The sequence below is a fragment of the Sciurus carolinensis genome, chromosome 2, assembly GCF_902686445.1.
Source record: "Sciurus carolinensis chromosome 2, mSciCar1.2, whole genome shotgun sequence".
Lineage (NCBI taxonomy): Eukaryota > Metazoa > Chordata > Mammalia > Rodentia > Sciuridae > Sciurus > Sciurus carolinensis.
The window spans coordinates 73,110,081-73,130,650 of NC_062214.1; positions in this window are offsets into that span (position 1 = coordinate 73,110,081).

Genomic DNA, 20,570 nt, shown 5'->3' on the forward strand with positions numbered 1-20,570 from the left:
GGACATTCCTGATCCAAAATATAACTCCACCCCCTGGCCACCAAAATTTTATTCCCATTTCACAATGCAAAATGTATTCAGTCCTTCTCCAAGAGTCCCATAGTTTTAGCAGTTCCCATGTTGCTCAAAGTCCCAAGTCCAAAGTCTTCTCTGAGACACAAGAAAACTCTTTACTATATAAGCCCCTGAAAAAATAAAATTCAAGTTCAATATTCAATAACACAAAGTGAACAAAGTCATTTCAAAGGAAAGAAAGATGGCATGGGAAGAAGGGATAAGACCAACACAAAACAGAACCCCAGCAGGTCAAACTGAAGTCCTGTAGCTCCTGGCATCTGAGACACCTAGTAGGGAGATGTGGGCCCAAAAGTGCTTATGTAGCCCCACTTCTGTGGCCTTGCTGGCAGCAGCCTCCATGCTCTCCCTATTGGACTAGCCCTGCTCACTGACCACAGTTTTCCTCTGCAGGTATTCCACACTGCAGCTTTGACTTTAATTTCAGTTTCACACATCACTCTCACGGGGACTCCCTGCAGGGATTCTAACCCTGGGACATAGTTCCTGCTCTCCCAGGCCTTACTTTTAAATCTAGGTTGAAGTCTCTGTGACCCTGTAACTCCAGCATTCAGCATTCCTGTATAAACGCTGACACATGGATAATGACCAGGTGTGCCATCAGCAGAAGTAGTTGCTGGATGTGCTTCGACACAGCAGCAGCATCCTCCGTGGGCCTTCGTGACTAAGAAAGGTGAAATGAATCCTGGGAAACACAAAGGAGACATAAGTAGATATGGACAAGGAAAAACTCATAAAAAAATGAGAAGTGGGTCAACGAGTCCTGAGTGCTCAGGGTTAGGAGAGGGACAGGTGATAGAAACAAGACTATACTAACACAACATCAGGCACAGAGGATGCAGTGCTGACCACTGAATCCCCAAACATTACTCTCTGATAGAAGAGGAGGCAGATGTGATTTACCATAAATTACTTTCACAGAGACTATCCTGACCTCCAGAATTCAGAAAGATGCTATTGCAACCATTTCAGTTCAGAGAATTTTAACAGGGCAATATCCCACCACCTTGTCTCTGCATTAGCCTGAATTAAAGACAGTTCAGGTGGCATGACTTTCAAATTTTAATTCACATATATTAAGAATCACTCTTTGTGATGTATTATTTTATAGAATTTGAAAAATAGTATCATTACCACAACATTACAGTATCATAGAGAATAATTTCATTGCCCCAATGAACTCTTCTGTACTCTACCCATTCAACCTTCTTTCCCCAGCCTGTAAGAACCACTAATCTAATTACTATATCTGTAATTTCATCCTTTTCTGAGTGTCATGTAAATGGAATTACATAATACGAAGGTTTTTCAGACTGGTTTTTTTCACTTACTATTGTGCCCTTAAGGTTTTGGAAGAGTATCTCGTGATGGTTTAGATTTCTATATTCCTAAGGAATAAAGGTTCATTGGACATTTCTATAGCTCTTTTGGAGAACTGTCTATTTATGTGATTTACCAGCTTTTAATTGTAGTATTTTTTTTCCTTTTGTTTTTGAGTGTTGAGAATGTTTTACATATTTTTACCATAGACCCCACCCCTGTAATCTATGAAATCTGCATTTTCTCTAATACTTTGGGTTGTTCAATAGTGTATTTTTAATCAAAAAAGTTTTAATTCTAATGAAGTTTGTATTAATAAGTTTTCTGCTATGATAATGAAATACCTGAAGCCAGGTAACTCATGAAAACTGTTTATTTTGGAGGATGCAAATCTAAACATCATGGCACAGGCTCTAGGAAGAGCCAGCTTGACTGCCTCACCTCATAGAAGGTGGTGTCATGGTAGGAGTGCTTGTGTGAGAGTGATAACAAATCAAAAGATAAAAACCCAGAACTTGGTGAGAGTCCAGTCTTTCAGCTTTCCCTTAGGTCTCACCTCTGAAATGTCTCACCCCATCTATCAGCATCACCATACTGAGGACCAAGCTTCCAATACACAAACCATGAGAACACACTTAATACATTTGCAAACCATAGAAAAATTCAATTTGTTTTTCTTCTGTCACTTGTGATGTCATATATTAGAAACCTATGTTTCACATAAATTCATGAGTATTTATCCCCTCATGTTGTCTTCTGTGGGACATGTAGTTTTAGCTGTTACATTTAGTCCATGATATATTTTGAGTCACACAAGTATACGGTGTGAGAGAAGAGTCCAACTTGGACATGGGTATCCACTTTTGCCAGCAACATTTTCTGCAGAAACAAAAAAAAATTGATTTGTCCTGGCAATCTTATAAAATCCATTCATTGATTAAGTCCCTTTCTACTGTAAGAAGAGAATACATGAGACTGATTAATTTATAAAGAACAGGGATTATAAATTACATTTCTGGAGTCTGGAAAGTCCAAGATCAAGATGCTAAAAGGTTTGGTCACCCAGAGATTATGTTCCAAGATTCACTGCATCTTCTAGAGGAGAGGAGTGCTGTGTCCCCACATCCTGGAAGGCTGAAGGGCAAGAGGTCCAAATGCATTGATAAGTTTTATTTATCAGGGTCTTAATCCCAATTGTGAGTGCAAACCCCACATGGAAAATTCACCTCTTATAAACCCCAGAGTTAACACTATCACATTGGCAAGCTTGAATTTTAGAAGAGACACATTCAAAGCATAACATTATTTTCTAGTCTGCCTGCCCCAAATTCTCACATACAGATCACATTCCTTCAAAAGCCTCAAAAGTCTTAACTTACTTCAGAATCAATGCAAATTTCTCAACTCCAGAGTCTCATCTAAGTCAAATATAGGTCAAACTCAAGGGAAGATTCATTATGAGGAAAACTGATGTCTAGCTGGGAATCTGTGATAACAGATAAAATACAATGGTGATTACAAAAATGGTATGACTCTACTTCATGTACAACCAGAGAAACAAGTTTACCCCATTTGTTTACAATGAATCAAAATAAATAATTAAAAAAGTAAAATAAAAATGATAAAGGGATGCTATGAACAGTTAAATACAATGATGAGAAGGGCATAGGATAGACACTTCTGTTTCAAAAGAGGACAATATAAAAAAAAGTAAGGAGTAAAACTTCTCAAGTAAATCCAAAACTCAACATGACAAACAGTATTAGATCATAAAGATTAATAATAATTTCTTTGAATCCATGTCTTGCCATCTGGACATACTGGAGTGAAGTTTGAGTCCTTAAGGCCCTAAGGGCCACCCCTATGGCTTTACTGGATTCTGCCCATGCCACAGCCCTCACAGTTAGAGTCAGCTGCTTGCTTACCACTTTTCAGAACTGATATCACATCTTTGTGCTCTGCAGTTCTGGGGTCTCAAGGACATCACTGACCCCATTGCTCCACTAAGCACTGCTCTAGCCATGTCTCTCTGTGGTGGCCCCAATTCCAGAGTTCCCTGGGCATTGACTTTATAGCTGCTCTGCCTGCTGGAGCAGGTCTCTAATACCCTTTCAAAACTAGATAGAGCTGTGGAGGTGGGGCATGCCTGTAATCCTGATGACTTGGGAGGCTGAGACAGGAGGGTCACAAGTTTGAGACTAGCCTAGCAACTTAGTGAAACCCTAAGCAACTTAGCAATACTCTGTCCCAAAATGAAAAATAAAAAGGACTGGGGATGTAGCTCAGTGGTAAAGTGCCTCTGGGTTCAATCCCCAGTACTAAATAAATAAATAAACAAAAACGAGGCAGAGAATTATCCCTCCTCCTCTATATAATTAACACCTCACAGACAGTGCTAAGGCCTGCCACTTGCATGCTCCCGAACAATGGTCTTAGGCATAGGTGTTCCCACCTAAGAAATGGAAAAGCCAGGGAACACTGTGCTAGGATTCAGGAAACAGACTTGAGGCTGTCCTGAGCATAGAGCCCCAAGGTCACCTAGTTGTCCTAGGGTACTCCCATAATACCCTAGAATTCAGGACAGGCAATGGGCATGGCTGCCTCAGAGATTGCTTGAATGCCTTTGGCTCATTCTCCAATTTACTTTCACCACTGTGTGTGTGTGTGTGTGTGTGTGTGTGTGTGTGTGTGCTCGCACACTGGGGATGGGACCCAGGGTCTCATACATGCTAGGCAAATGCACTACCACTGAGCTTAACTCCTGTTCTGCCCACTTTTTAGAGTAATAGCACCTGAGTTCCTTCTAGCACTTCCAATCTCCTTGTTAAGTTATCACTGTACAAACCTTTTCTTTATTCTCCTAAGTATGCTTTTATTTTTCTTTACATGACCAGGCTAAGAATTTTCAAAATTTTGTATCCTTCTTCCCTTTTGATTACAAATTCCATCTTTAAGTTGTTTCTCTTTTCTTACATTTTAAATCTACTTAATAGAAGCCATGCAGCTTTTTCAGAATTTTACTGATTAGAGATTTCTTCCACAAAATATTGCAGTTGTTTGCTCTTTAAGTCCTGCCTTCCATATATCCTAAAACACAAACATAATTCAGCTATATTTTGAGAATTTATAACAAGGAAACACTCTCCTCTAGTTTCCAGCATTTCATCATTTCAGTCTGAGACTTCACCAGAATAGTCATCACTCTCCGTATTCCTATGCTAATGTTCTACTCGTCACCCCTTAGGTAGTCTCTAAGAAAAAAAAAAATACGTTTTCTGCAGCAGTCTTTCCTGAGCCCTCCACAGATTCCCCTTAACACTGCATCATGCAACAGGCTTTTTTTCCAGCATTCACTTCAGTAGTGTCCCACAATATCTAGTTCAAGAGCCACATCCATACAAAAGGTATTTTATAGCAAGATCCTCATTTCTCTTGCTCCAGTTGCTGTCTGTTATGGTTTGGACATGAGGTGTCCCCCAAAAGCTCATGTGTGAGACAATGCAAAAAGGTTCAGAGGAGAAATGATTGGGTTGTGAGAGTCTTAATCCAATCAGTGATTTAATCCCCTGATAGGGGTTAACTGAGTGGTAATTGAAGTGATAGGGTGTGGCTGGAGGAGACTGGAATTGAGGCGTGGCTTTGGGGTATATTTTTTTGCATCTGGAGGGTGGAGACTCTATCTCTCTGCTTCCTGATCACTGTGATGTGAGCTGCTTCCCTCTGCCACCTTCTCCCACCATTGTGTTCAGTGTCACCTCAAGCCCTGAGGAATGGAATCAGGCTTCTATGGATTAAGATCTCTGAAAATGTGAGCCCTCAAATAAACTCTTCCTTCTCTATAATTGTGTTGGTCAGGTCATTAGTCACAGCAACGAAAAAGATGACTAAAACACTGTCTTAATCTATTTGTGCTGCTATAACAATACCTGAGACCAGGTAATATTTTTAAAGGTTCTAGAGATTAAACCTGGTGGCACTCTACCACTTACCAACATCTCCAGCCTCTTTTTACCTTTTTATTTTGAGGTGAGAGTCCCACTAAGTTGTCCAGGCTTGGATCCTCCTGCATCAGCCTCTCAAGTAGTTGGTATTATAGACACACGACACCATGCACACTGGCACTACGTAATTTTTAATGAACAGAAATTTGTTTCTTAATGTGGTATATAATATATACACAATGGAGTATTACTCAGCCATAAAGAAGAATGACTTTGTGGCATTTGCCAGTAAATTGATGGAACTAAAGACTATAATGCTAAGTGATATAAGCCAGACCTAAAAAATCAAGGCCAAATGTCTTCTCTGATATGAAGAAGTTATTCAAAAATAAGGTGGGTTAAAAAATGGAAGAAAGTTCAGTGAAGTAGACAGAGGAATAAAGGGGAGGCAGGTTGGAATAGGGAAAGACCATGGAATGAATCTGACCTAACTTTCCTATGTACATATATGAATATACCACAGTGAATCTCACCATCATGTATATCCACAAACATATTTTTTAAAACTCTATAAGTAAATAGCAGAAATAACAGTAGAATAAAGGGAACAGGGGGACGGAGAAGAGTAGGTAAAGGGGGAAGTACTGGGGACTGAATTAGAACAAATTATATTCCATGATTTTATAATTACATCAAAATAAATCCTAATGTTATTTATAATAAAAAAGAACAAATAAAAAAGAAATTTGCTTCTTGCATTTCTGGATTCTGTGAAGTCCAAGATTAAGGTGCCAATAGATTAGGTTACCTGGTAAGGGCTACTCTTTTCTCCCAAGGTGGTAACTTCTTACTGCATGCTCTGGAGGAGGGGAATGCTTTGTCCTCACATAGTGGAAAGTGTGAAAGAACTCCCAATACTACATGAAACGTTTTTAAGAGAGAGAAGACAATTAAGTCTACAAAACTCTTAAAGCCTCCAGTGCTTAGTACTAATATATTGACAACATCTGAAGTTTTGAAAGTTTAATTCAAACCACATCAAACTTAAAATGTAAGAGTTACATTTTAAAGGTTCCTCAATTTTATAAGTGTAACCTATAGGTGTAACCTTTTACCAATACCATAAAATCTTGATTACCAGCAATCTGTAGTAAGCTTTCAAATCAGGAAGTCTGAGTTGAACACCCAAACTTCATTCTTCTTTTTCAATGTAGTTTTGGCTGCTCTGGAGCATTTGCATTTTCATATGAAATTTAGAGTCAGCATGCCATTCCCTGAAAAAATTAAAATTTTTAAAAAGGAAGATCAGATTTCCAGTGGATTGTCATGAATCTGTAGATCAACAGGAAAATATTTCCATCTCAAAAATATTAATCTTTCTGATCAATGACCATGGGAATATTTTTACATATATTTAAAAGTTATATTATTTCTTTCATATATTTTGTGTTATCAGTGTACATGCCTTATACTTATTTTGTCAAAGTTACTAAGAATATTTCATGTTTGATATTTTAAATAAAATTCATAAATTGAGTTGCATTTTTATATCTTTTTTTATTATTGTAAACAAATGGGATACATGTTGTTTCTCTATTTGTACATGGAGTCAAGGCATACCATTTGTGTAATCATAAATTTACATAGGGCAATGTTCTTTGATTCATTCTGTTATTATTTTTTCCCTTCCCCCCACACCTCACACCCCTCTTTTCCCTCTATACAGTCCTTCCTTCCTCCATTCTTACCACCCTCCTTATCCCTAACCCTAAACCAAACCGTAACCCTAACCCTAACACCTCCCAACCCGATTATATGTCCTCATCCACTTATCAGCGAGATCATTCATCCTTTAGTTTTTTGAGATTGGCTTATCTCACTTAGCATGATGTTCTCCAATTTCATCCATCTGCCTGCAAATGCCATAATTTTATCATTCATCATGGTAAAGTAATATTCCATTGTATATATATGCCACAGTTTCTTTATCCATTCATCAGCTGAAGGACATCTGGGTTGATTCCACAATCTGGCTATTGGGAACTGAGCAACAATGAACATTGATGTGGCTGTATCTCTGTAGTATGCTGATTTTAAGTCCTTTGGTATAGGCCAAGGAGTGGGATAGCTGGGTCAAATGGTGGTTCCATTCCAAGCTTTCTGAGGAATCTCCATACTGCTTTCCAGAGTGACTGCACTAATTTGCAGTCCCACCGCAATGTATGAGTGTACCTTTTTCCCCACATCCTCGCCAACACCTATTGTTGCTTGTGTTCTTGATAATCGCCATTCTAATTGGGGTGAGATGAAATCTTAGGGTAGTTTTGATTTGCATTTCCCTTATTACTAGAGATGTTGAACATTTTTTTTATATATCTGTTGATTGCTTGTATATCTTCTTCTGTGAAGTGTCTGTTCATTTCCTTAGTCCATTTGTTGATTGGATTATTTGTATTCTTGGTGTAGAGTTTTTTGAGTTCTTTATAGATTCTGGAGATTAGCGCTCTATCTGAAGTATGAGTGGCAAAGATATTCTCCCACTCTGTAGGCTCTCTCTTCACATTATTGATAGTTTCCTTTACTGAGAGAAAGCTTTTTAGTTTGAATCCATCTCAGTTGTTGATTCTTGCTTTTATTTTTGTGCTATGGGAGTCCTGTTGAGGAAGTCTGATCCTAAGTCAACAAGATGAAGATTTGGACTTACTTATTCTTCTATAAGATGCAGAGTCTCTGGTCTGATTCCGAGATCCTTAATCCATTTTGAGTTTAGTTTTGTGCATGGTGAGAGATATGGGTTTAGTTTCATTCTGTTGCATATGGATTTCCAATTCTCCCACACCATTTGTTGAAGAAGCTATCTTTTCTCCATTGCATATTTTTGGCCCCTTTGTCTAGTATGAGAAAATTGTATTTATTTGGGTTTGTGTCCGGGTCCTCTATTCTGTACCATTGATCCACCTTTCTATTTTGGTACCAATACCATGCCATTTTTGTTACTATTGCTTTGTAGTAGAGTTGAAGATCTGGTATTGCGATACCCCCTGCTTCGCTCTTTCGACTGAGGATTGTTTTAGCTATTCTAGGTTTTTTATTCTTCCAGATGAATTTCATAATTTCTTGCTCTATTTCTGTAAGGTACATCATTGGGATTTTAATTGGAATTGCATTGAATCTGTATAGAACTTTAGGTAGTATGACCATTTTGACAATATTAATTCTGCCTATCCAAGAACATGAGAGATCTTTCCATCTTCTAAGGTTTTCTTTAATTTCTTTCTTTAGTGTTCTGTAGTTCTCATTGTAGAGGTCTTTCACCTCTTTTGTGAGATTGATTCCCAAGTATTTTATTTTTTTCGATGCTATTGTGAATGGGGTAGTTTTCCTAATTTCTCTTTCTGAAGATTCATCACTTATGTATAAAAATGCATTGGATTTATGAGCATTGATCTTGTAACCTGTTACTTTACTGAATTCACTTATGAGTTCTAAAAGTTTTCTGGTGGAATTTCCAGGTTCCTCTAACTATATAATCATGTCATCAGCGAACAGGGATAGTTTGAGCTCTTCTTTTCCAATTCGTATCCCTTTAATTTCTTTGGTTTGTCTAATTGCTCTGGCTAGAGTTTCAAGGATGATATTGAATAGAAGTGGTGAAAGAGGGCATCCTGCCTTGTTCCAGTTTTGAGGGGGAATGCTTTCAGTTTTTCACCATTTAGAACGATATTGGCCATGGGCTTAGCGTAGATGGCCTTTATAATGTTAAGGAATGTTCCCACTACCCCAATTTTTTTTAGTATTTTGAGCATGAAGGGATGCTGTATTTTATCAGATGCTTTTTCTGCATCTATTGAAATAATCATGTGATTCTTAACTTTAAGTCTGTTGATATGGTGAATGACATTTATTGATTTCTGGATGTTGAACCAACCTTGCATCCCTGGGATAAAACCCACTTGATCGTGGTGCACTATCTTTAATATATTTTTTGTATGCGATTTGCTAAAATTTTGTTGAGAATTTTTGCATTGATGTTCATTAAGGATATTGGTCTGAAATTTTCATTCCTAGATGTGTCTCTGTCTGGTTTAGTTACCAGAGTGATATTGGCTTCATAGAATGAGTTTGGGAGGGTTCCCTCCTGTTCTATTTCATGTAATACTTTGAGGAGTATTGGAATGAAGTCTTCTTTAAAGGTTTTGTAGAACTCAGCTGAGAACCCATCTGGTCCTGAACTTTTCTTTTTGGTAGGCTTTTGATGACCTCTTCTATTTCCTTGCTTGAAATTGATTTATTTAAGTTGTGTATGTCCTCCTCATTCAGTTTAGGTAATTCATGTCTCTAGAAACCTGTTGATGTCTTCGAGGTTTTCTGTTTGGTTGGAGTATAGATTTTCAAAATAACTTCTAATTATGTTGTGTATTTCACTCGTGTCTGTTGTGATATTTCCTTGTTCATTCCGAATTTTAGTAATTTGAGTTTTCCCTCTCTTTCTCTTTGTTAGTGTAGCTAAGGGTTTATCAATTTTGTTTATTTTCTCAAAGAACCAACTATTTATTTTGTTAATTTTTCTGATTGTTTCTTTTGTTTTGATTTCATTGATTTCGGCTCTGATTTTAACTATTTCCTGTCCTCTACTACTTTTGGTGTTGGTCTGCTCTTCTTTTTCTAGGGTTTTGAGCTGTAGTGTTAAGTCGTTTATTTGTTGATTTCTACTTCTTTAGTTGAATGCGCCCCATGAAATAAATCTTCCTCTAAGTACTGCTTTCATAGTGTCCCAGAGATTTTGATATGATGTGTCTTTGTTCTTGTTTACCTCTAAGAATTTTTTTATTTCCCTCCTGATGTCTACTGTTATCCATTCAACATATAATAGTGTATTATTTCATCTCCAAATATTGGAGAAGTTTCTGTTTTTTATTCTGTCATTTATTTCTAATTTCAATCCATTATGATCTGATAGAGTACAAGGTAGTATCTCTATCTTCTTGTATTTGCTAACAGTAGCTTTGTGGCATAAAATATGGTCTATTTTAGAGAATGATCCATGTGCTGCTGAGAAGAAAGTGTATTCGTTGTTTGTTGGATGGTATATTCTATATATGTCGGTGAAGTCTAAATGGTTGATTGTGTTATTGAGATCTATGGTTTCTTTATTTAATTTTTCTTTGGAAGATCTATCCAGTGGTGAGAGAGGTGTGTTAAAATCACCTAGTATTATTGTGTTGTGGTCTATTTGATTTCTGGAATTGAGAAGGATTTGTTTGACATACATGGATGAGCCAATGTTCAGGGCATAGATATTTATGATTGTTATGTCTTGCTGATTTTTGCTTCCCTTAAGCAGTGTGTAATGTCCTTCTTTATCCCTTCTGACTAGTTTTGGCTTGAAGTCCACATTATCTGAAATGAGGATGGATACGCCAGCTTTTTTGCTGAGTCCATGTGCATGGTATGTTTTTTCCCATCCTTTCACCGTTAGTCTATGGGTATCTCTTTCTATGAGATGAGTCTCTTGCAGGGAGCATATTGTTGAATTTTTCATTTTAATCCAATTTTGCAGTCTATGTCTTTTGATTGATGAGTTCAGGCCATTAACATTCAGGGTTATTATTGTGATATGATTTGTATTCTCAGTCATTTGACTCATTTTTGTTTTTTGACATGATTTGGTTTCTCCTTTATTTGGCTATTCCTTTAGGCTAGTTCCTCCCTTTGCTGATTTGCATCATTGTTTTTCAGCTCTTCCTCATGGAATATTTTGTTGAGAATATTCTGTAATGCCAGCTTACTTTTTGTAAATTCCTTTAGCTTTTCTTTATCATGGAAGGATCTTATTTCGTCATCAAATCTGAAAGTAAGTTTTGCCGGGTATAAGATTCTTGGTTGGCATCCGTTTTCTTTCAGGGCTTGGTAAATGTTGTTCCAGGCCCTTCTAGCTTTTAGGGTCTGGATTGAAAAATCTGCTGATATTTTTATTGGTTTCCCCCTGAATGTAATTTGATTTTTTTCTCTTTAAAATTCTGTCTTTATTTTGTATGTTAGGTATTTTCATAATAATGTGCCTCAGTGTGGGTCTGTTGTAATTTTGTATATTTGGAGTCCTATAAGCCTCTTGTACTTGGTTTTCCATTTCATTCTTCAGATTTGGGAAATTTTCTGATATTATTTCATTGAATAGATTGTTTATTCCTTTGCTTTGTTTCTCTAAGTCTTCCTCAATCCCAATAATTCTTAAATTTGGCCTTTTCATGATATCCCATAATTCTTGTAGATTCTGTTCATGATTTCTTACCATCTTCTCTGTTTGGTTAACTTTGTTTTCAAGATTAAATATTTTCTCTTCAATGTCTGAGGTTCTGTCTTCCAGGTGTTCTATCCTATTGGTTATGCTTTCTATGAAGTTCTTAACTTGGTTTATTGTTTCCTTCATTTCAAGGATTTCTGTTTGTTTGTTTTTTTTCAGTATCTCTAACTCTTTATTGAAATGATCTCTTGCTTCCTGTATTTGCTCTTTTAATTGTTGATTGGTGTCATCATTTAATGCCTGCATTTGCTCCTTCTTCTCCTTCTTCAATGCCTGCATTTGCTATTTCATCTCCTCATTTGCTTCCCTGATTGTTTTAATTATGTACATTCTGAACTCCCTTTCTGACATTTCTTCTGCTGTGCTGTCATTGGGTTTTATTGATATAGTATCTAGGTTTGCTTGGGACATTTTCTTCCCTTGTTTTCTCATATTGCTCAGGTATCTACCCCTCTAGTAGTGAAACTCTGAGATATTGCAGATTTCCTCTATTGGCTTATAGTGTCCCTGTAGATTTCCAGTGTATCACCTCCCAGCCTTCAGTAGCCTGAAGTTATGGAGGAACTTGATAATGCAGTGCTTCCGAAGAAAGCTGCCCCTAGCCTTCTACTAGCCCGCTACTGGTTCCAGGGCTTGGAGCTGGCTCTGTGCGGAAAGGCTCTCACTGGGGGGCCTGCTCTGAGAAGCTGGCCATGTGGGAGGAACCCACCACAGGAGTCAGCAGGGCTACCTGGGGAAGACTCTAGCTGCCCTGCCATGCTCTGATAAGCCGCCCCTATCTGTGCCTGCCGCGTAGGCCAAGCTTCACCTGGTTGGGGATACTCACCCCGTGGCTCTATTTTAGTTCAAGTCTCTCAATGCCTCCCCTTCGTGAATCCTGGGTTCTGGAGCACCTGGAGATGCAGTCACCCTCTAGTCCACCATTCTTGGATCGCCCCCTATATCATTGATATTTAAAATATTTATACACAGTTTTTTCCCTTTATAGATTGATATTTTGTTGCCAACCTGGTTTTTTGGTTCCAATCTTATTTTAGTGGATTACTTTGAACTTTCTATACATAATATCATGTTATTTATAAAGAGACAGAATTTTAAATCCTCTTCATTCACAATTTCTCATATTTATGTTTTCAGCCTCACTGACCTGGCTAATCTCCCAGCTACGGTTGAGTAAAGTGGCAAAGGTAGACATGTGTCTTTTTCCATTCTTTGGAAAGTACTGGGCATTCCACAATAACTGTACATTGTTTTCAACAATGCATTTTAAAAAAACAGAATTCTCTAACGTTATTTATTTATTTATTTGTTATTTATTTGTTTATTTATTTATTTTTATGTGGTGCTGAGAATCAAACAAAGTGCCTCACACATGCTAGGCAAGCACTCTTCCGCTGAGTCACAACCCCATCCCAACAATGTACTTTTTAAACTAATAATGTCTCTTTCTATGCCCAATTTGGTGAGTGGTTTTATCATGAGTTTAGGATTGTTGTATGGTTTTTCTGTATCTTTTGAAATGATCGTACAATTTTTGCCCTTATGCTAGCAATATGATCCTATACATTATTTTGTGTTTTGAATACATTTGCATCCCTGTGATAAAATATATTTAGTCATAGAGAACAATTCTTTTTTATGTTTCACATCTTGATTTACTAGTATTCTGATGAGATTTTTAGTTTTTATATTCATAAAGGATATTGGTCTGTAATTTTATTCTAATCCTTTGCCTACTTGTATAAACTGACCTCATGAAATACTTTTAGTGGTGTTCTCCTCTCTATTTTTCAGGTGTAGGGCTATTTGTTTTAATTTTGATTGTTTTTGAAATCTTTGGGAAAGAATATTTTTAATTCTTTCAATATTTAGGATAATTCAGCAGGGAAGTCTTATCAACCATGGCACGGAATTTACTCCTAACACCAATCATGTGAACTTCCCCAGCTAAGGTGCTTGAGATCTCAGCCTTGGCATTATCTTGATCTGGATTTCTGATCCAGGGAAATGTTCAGATATGTGTATATACCCTGTGAGCTGGTAAGTCATGCAGTAATTTGTTATGCAGAACAGATAAGTAAAGTGTCTTACAATGAAATGTAGTAAGCTCTCCTAGATCAGATCATAGAACAGAAAAATGACTTTACTGGAAAATACATTAAATATGAATGAAGTCTTTACTTCAGTTAATAGTTTAATATTGTCACTTTTATCAGTTTCCATAAATGCCCTTTGGTAAGATAATAGCATTACAGGAAACAAAATAGTATATGAAATATCTGTACTATCTGCACTTTTCAGAAAATTTTTTTTCATCATAAAAGTAAATTTAAAGTGCAACATTAGAAAAAAGAATACGAAAAACACTGGACTTTGGAGATAAATATACAGGTTGGGAGACAATAGTGAGGTGGTTTTCCTTATTATCTACCATTGTAAACCCTGCACCTGCTTCAAAACGACTTCATCAATCTCCAGGGACTCTGCTTTTCCATAATATATTTCTCTGCTTCTCCTTTTCCATAATATTCCCCATACCCAGTTATGAGCTTCAGCATCAGTGATCACTGTTTCAAATAGAGATGCCTGCATCTCACATGTACTAGAAACCCCCATTTGGATACATCCTCTGGTGGTACAGTTGAAGGATCCCAGTAAAGATTCTTTTGGAATACATGACTTCTAGACACTAGAAGTCAAAATTGAGAATTGTCAATGATAATAAACACAAATCACATTTCTGCATTCATGACAGTATCTTCAACCTATAGGATTAAGTTTTCAAATGAAAATTATACCTTCAAGCCTTTGAGAAAATCATCTGATCATGAAGATATTTTCATTCAACAAACTCCCATGAATTCACTGAGACAAAATATTCTGTTGACCCATTGTGAAATGGATATAACTGGATGATGCCATGCTAAGTAAAGTAAGTCAGACTCAGAAAGTCGAGGGTTCAGTTTTGTTTTGTTTTGTTTTGTTTTCTCAGATGTTGAAGCTAAAAAAAAAATAAGGAAAAATAGTGGGGGAAATATCATGAATAGAAGGGATATCAGTGAATCCAAAGAAGGGGATTATGGGGTGAGAGTAGGGATGTGATGTCACTGGCTCTTTGCAGTGCCAAATCCATGGGTATTTGTCACCACCTGCTGCAACTATTTGCGAGGGTCTTTATGGGTGGTGGACTGGAAACTGAGCTACCTCTATTTCTGAGCTGCTTCCTTACTTGCTTGCTTGTTTATAGAGGATAGAGGAAATGAGGTTTACTTGCTTTGAGAGGAGAGAGAGAGAGAGAGAGGCTTTGCTTATCAGAGAGAAAGAGACTTTGCTTAAGAGAGAGAGACTACACTTTCAGAAATCTTATCTTCTTAGTTCTGTTGCTTCTTCTTAAAGGTGCATCCTGCCTCCTGTGAACTAAGGGTGTGTCTATCTGAGGTGCTTCTTAGTGATGCATCCCACGTACTGCGATCTGCCTATCTGTGATCTGCAACCTAAAGATGTGTTCCCAGACCTCCGCTCTGCGATCTGCCTTCCGCCACTGCCCCTACTCGCTGCTTCTATCTGCTAGTCGCTTCTTCTTCTTCCTTTCTGCTAATGGTTCTCTGCTTCTTTCTGCTAGCTGCTGTTCTGCTTACTGCTGCTCCTTTCTGTTGCGCCTTACTTCTTGCCACTTTTCTCTGTCTGCTGCTGCTCCTCTCGCCCCCCACCCACTGCCCGCTTATATTCCCTCCAGGAGGCGGAGGGCGGGGCCAAGCCAGTTGCGATCAGGCAAGGAGCCAGCTGCCCTATCATGGCAAGGGTTAAAACGAGCAGACCTAAGTAGGTGCGCTTGGGAACACCTGTGCATGCGTTGTGCGCATGGGCCTAACTGAATATGGCCAGTGATAAATCACCTGAGTGTGCTTATGTTAATTAACCTCCCCACTGCCCGATGTGATCAGGTGCAGTTCTGGCTGGCACAGCCCCAACAATGTGAAAAGGGAGGAATGGTGAAATGAAATTGGCAAAATCATGCTATGGTCACATATGAATATACCACATTGAATTTTACCTCCATGTAGTCTAATAATTTTTTGAAGTATATAGTAAATAATTATTTATGGTTCCACTCCTGTGCAGTAGCACACCTGAACTTCTCACTCCTATCTAACTATAATTTCATATCCACTGATCAACATTTCTTCGTCCCATGTTTTCCTCTCTACTATCTGCAGCCTCTGGTAACTGCAATTCTACTCTCACCTCTGTTATGGTTTAGATATAAGTTGTCCCCCAAAATCTTATGTGTGAGACAATGCAAGAAAGTTTAGAGCTGAAATTATTGAGTTCTGAAACCATTAAACTAATCAGAGCATTAATTCCCTGAGAGGGATTAAATAGATGGTAACTATAGGTAGGTGGGATGTGGCTGGAGGAGGCAGGTCATTGGGTGTGTGCCTTTGGGGTATATATTTTGTCCCTGATCTGAAGTGTGTTAGAACCTACCTCTCTCTCTCTCTCTCTCTCTCTCTCTCTCTCTCTCTCTCTCTCTCCTCTATTTCATTCCTGATTCCATTTTCCCATCTACTTACCTCTGCCATACTCTTCTGCCATGATGTTCTGCCTCATCTCGGAACCCAGAGCAATGGAGTTGGCCTATGGACTGAGACCTCTGAAACCATGAGTGCCAAATAAACCTTTCCTCCTCTACATTGTTCTTCTTAGGTCTTTTGGACACACCAGTGAAAAAGTTGACAAAAGCAACCTCTGTGAGATCAACTTGTTAAGTTCCATATATGAACAGGATCATGCAGTAGTGTCTTCCTGTGCTTCACTTATTTTGCTTAATGTAATTACCCACAGTTCCATCCATTTCTGTTACAAATGATAGGATTTCATTCTTTTATGAGTTAAGAGTATTCCATTTTCTTTATCCAGTAGTACCACATTATTCATTCATCACTTGATAAATACTTCCATTGTTCCCGTGTCTTGGCTATTGGGAATAGCCCTACAATAAACATGGAAGGCAAATGTAACTTGAAAATACTGATTTCATTTCCTTTGAAGATAAATACTCAGTAGAAGAGTAGTAGAATTGATGGATCATATGTTAGTTCTAGTTTTATTTTGTTTTGTTTTGTTTGGAGGAAACTCCATACTGTTTTTCACAGTGGCTACCCTAATTTACATTTCCACCAACACTTTGCAAGTGCTCTCTTTTCTCCACATCCTCACCAGCACTTAACTTTTGTCTCTTTGATAGTAGTTATTCTATCTGGAATGAGGAAATATCTCATTGTAGTTTGGATTTGCAGTTTCCTGATGTCATGTTGCTCGTGTTGACTGTCTATATATCTTCTTTTTTTTTTTTCAATTTGAGATCAGTCATTGTTCATTGACTGACCAAATTACAAAACTACCACACCAGACACTAGTTTATTCTTCTAATGAGTCTATTATCTGGACTTAACTGTTTCCAGAATATCTACCTTCCACAATATGGGTGCTTTTTTCTTGAATCAACCATGTGCAGAAGTTGATTTAAAGGATCACAGGAAGTTATCTTTTTCTCTGAAATACTTTTCAACAGTATAGATCACATGAATCAGATCCTTTATGTAGATGATGCCACATTTACCATGAGATTGAGGAATCACAGTGTTATCTTCCAAGGCAATTAACCTTACTGACTTTTCATAACCATGCTTATAGATTTATTCATCCCCATGCAGCACATGGTTCCAACTTATTAACAGTACTCAACTTCTTAATTGAAGCCTGGTTGAGCTCAACGAAGGTATCATTGAAGCTTTGGCAAAAGTGAAAAGCTGCAACCCATTTCAGATAATTGGTCTCAAACCATTGATGCCTCTGATCCTTACTGACAAACACCAATTTGGGTTCTGCAGGTACATATCTAAAAACAGGCTATCTAATGGCTTTTCCTGCCATCCTGCTGTTCAAATCTCAGTTCTATGCATCTTCCAATATTCTTTTCAAATAGTACTTAGTTGTTTTTATTTTTGTTTTTGTTTGTTTTGCTTTTTTTGTCATAGATAAGCTTTTTCCTTGCCATTCAAAGCATCTTTTTGGAGAATGACTTTCTCAGGTACATGATCTTCAGTTTTACAAAATTCACTCACTTTTACTGAAGTGTTTCTGCCACAGCAGGAAACATCTTTTTCTTCTCCTAGGCACCCTCCATGGTTTCGACCAGGGAAGAGTTGCATGTCTTCTTTTCAGAAATCTGTATTTTGGCTTACTGATTTTTTTTAATTGGGTTGTTTGGATTTGGGGGTGGAATTTTGGGGGGGGATTCTTTATGTATTCTGAATAGTAACCACTTTCAGATATACAGTTTGCAAACATTTTCTCCCACTCTGTAGATCATTTCGTCACTCTGTTGACCATTTATTTTGCTTTTTTTTTTTTTTTGCTTGCAGTAATCCCAATTGTCCATTTTCCCTTTTGTTTTCTATGCTATCAGGGTCCCATGCAATAACATTATGGCTTTGAATGTCCTAAAGTCTTTCCCCCATCTTTTTTCTAGTTATTTCATAATTTCCAATCTTAAATTTAAGTCTTTAATTCATTTTGATTTGATTTGTTTAACTGATGGGAAATGCAGGTCTACTTTCATTCTTCTGCATGTAGTTATTCAGTTTTCCTAGCATCTTTTACAAAGATTGTAAGATTGTCCTCCCTTGGGCTGGAGTTGTGGCTCTCTTGTAGAGCACTTACCTCCTGTGTGTGAGGCACTAGGTTTGATTCTCAGTACCACAAGTAAATAAATGAATAAACAGTCCATCAACAACTAAAAAATAGTTTTAAAAAAGATTATCTTCTCTGAAATGCATGTTTTTAGTACCTTTGTGGAAAATCAGTTGGCTGTAGATCATGAGTTTACATCTAGGATCTCTGTTCTGTTCCATTGGTCTATGCATCCATTTTTATGCTGATACCATGCTATTTTCATGTCAGATGATAATGCCTCCAACTTTTCATTTTGCTCAAGATTGCTTTGCTATTAAGGGTATGTTAATCAGATTTTTATAGCTGTGACAAAAATACCTGTCCAGAACAACTTAGAGAAGGAAAAGTTTATTTTGGTCTCATGGTTTCAGAGATTCAGTCCATGGACTTCGGACATAATTGCCTCTGGCCAAAAGATGAGGCAGGGCCTTATGGGGAAAGAACACAATGGAAAGAAGCTATTCTGTTTGTGGGAAGCCAAGAAAGGAGGAGGGAAGAACCAGGGAGGCAAGGTATAATCCTCATGGACATGACCCCAGAGACTTTCTACAGCCAAGTCCTACATTCCTACAGTTACCACCCAGAGTAGTAGTTCTTTTAAATTATTAATCCATCAAATGGATTAATTCACTGATTTGGTTATAATTCTCATAATATAATAATTTCACCTCCTACATTAACACAGGAGCTTTTACAGGACACCTCATATCCAAACAATAGCATAGGTTTATTGGGATTCCATACAAATTTTAGGATTCCCTTCATGATAAAAATTCAGAACAGATTAGGTATAGAGTGAACGTACCTCAGCATAACAAAGGCCATATATAAAGCCAACAGCTAACAACATATTGTATTGAAAGACCTTTCTCTCCTTTCTGGAGCAAGACAAAGATGCTCACTTTCACTACTTTTATTCCACATAAGTAATGAAAGTCCTGGCCTGGAAATCAGGCAAGAGAAAGAAATAAAGAATGTTACAAATTAGAAAAAATGGAAGTCAAATTCTCACTTTTTGCATATGACATGATCTTATGTATAGAAAACCCAAAAGACTTTATCAAAAAGCTATCAGAACTAATAAATAAATTCAGCAAAGTTGCAAAATACAAAATCAACAGATAAAAATCAATAATGTTTCTATACACGCTTAGCAAATTATCAAGTAGAAACAAAGGAAGCAATTCCATTTACAATAGCTACAAAACATACGCAATCAAGACTTATTTTCAACTGCTACATAAAGAAGAAAAAATATAGACACATTAATACGGTAATGTATGTGTATATATGTATTATATATGTGTGTGTTATATATATACTGTATATTATATATACATATATATGTAAATTTATATATATAATGTACATGTATGTATGTGTATACATATTATATATAACACATATGTACATATGTATATATAATGTATGTATATATAACATGTACATATATGCATGTATGTAGATGTAACATATATGTTATATGACATATATAATATATACAACATATATATAACATATATACATATATAATATATATAATACATCTTGTGTAATGTTTAATCAGATTAAACATATGTACTTCCTGAAGCACTTATCCTTTTTATAGAAAAAACTTTCAAAATCCTTTCTTCTGGGAAATCATTGTCACCTACATTCACCCTACTGTATGATAGCACACCAGAATTATTTTCTCCTATCCGATTGTAACTTGGGACCCATTGATCAACCTTTTCCCATCCTTCTTCCTCTTCTATTTTCTCCACATCTTCTGGTTAACCACTAGTCTACTCTCACCTTCTATAATATCACCTTTTATTAGATTCAACATATGAGTTAAATCATGTGGTACTTGTATTTCTGCACCTGGCTTATTATATTTAACATAATGATTTTAGTTCCATTCACTTTTTTCATGAATTACAGGATTTCATTTTTTATGGATGAATAGTAGTCCATTGTGTATATGTATAAGATTATTTTTATCATCTCTTGAAGGAAACTTAAGTTGCTTCCCTTTTTCTGAGGAATAAAGTTAACCAAAGAAGTGAAGGACCTCTATGATGAAAATTATAAAATATTTATAAAAATAAATGAAGAGAACACACACAAAAAGGGAAAGATGTTCCAGGTAGACAAATTGGAAGAATCAATGTTTTTCTGATATAAATTACTTTTTTATTTAAAGTATT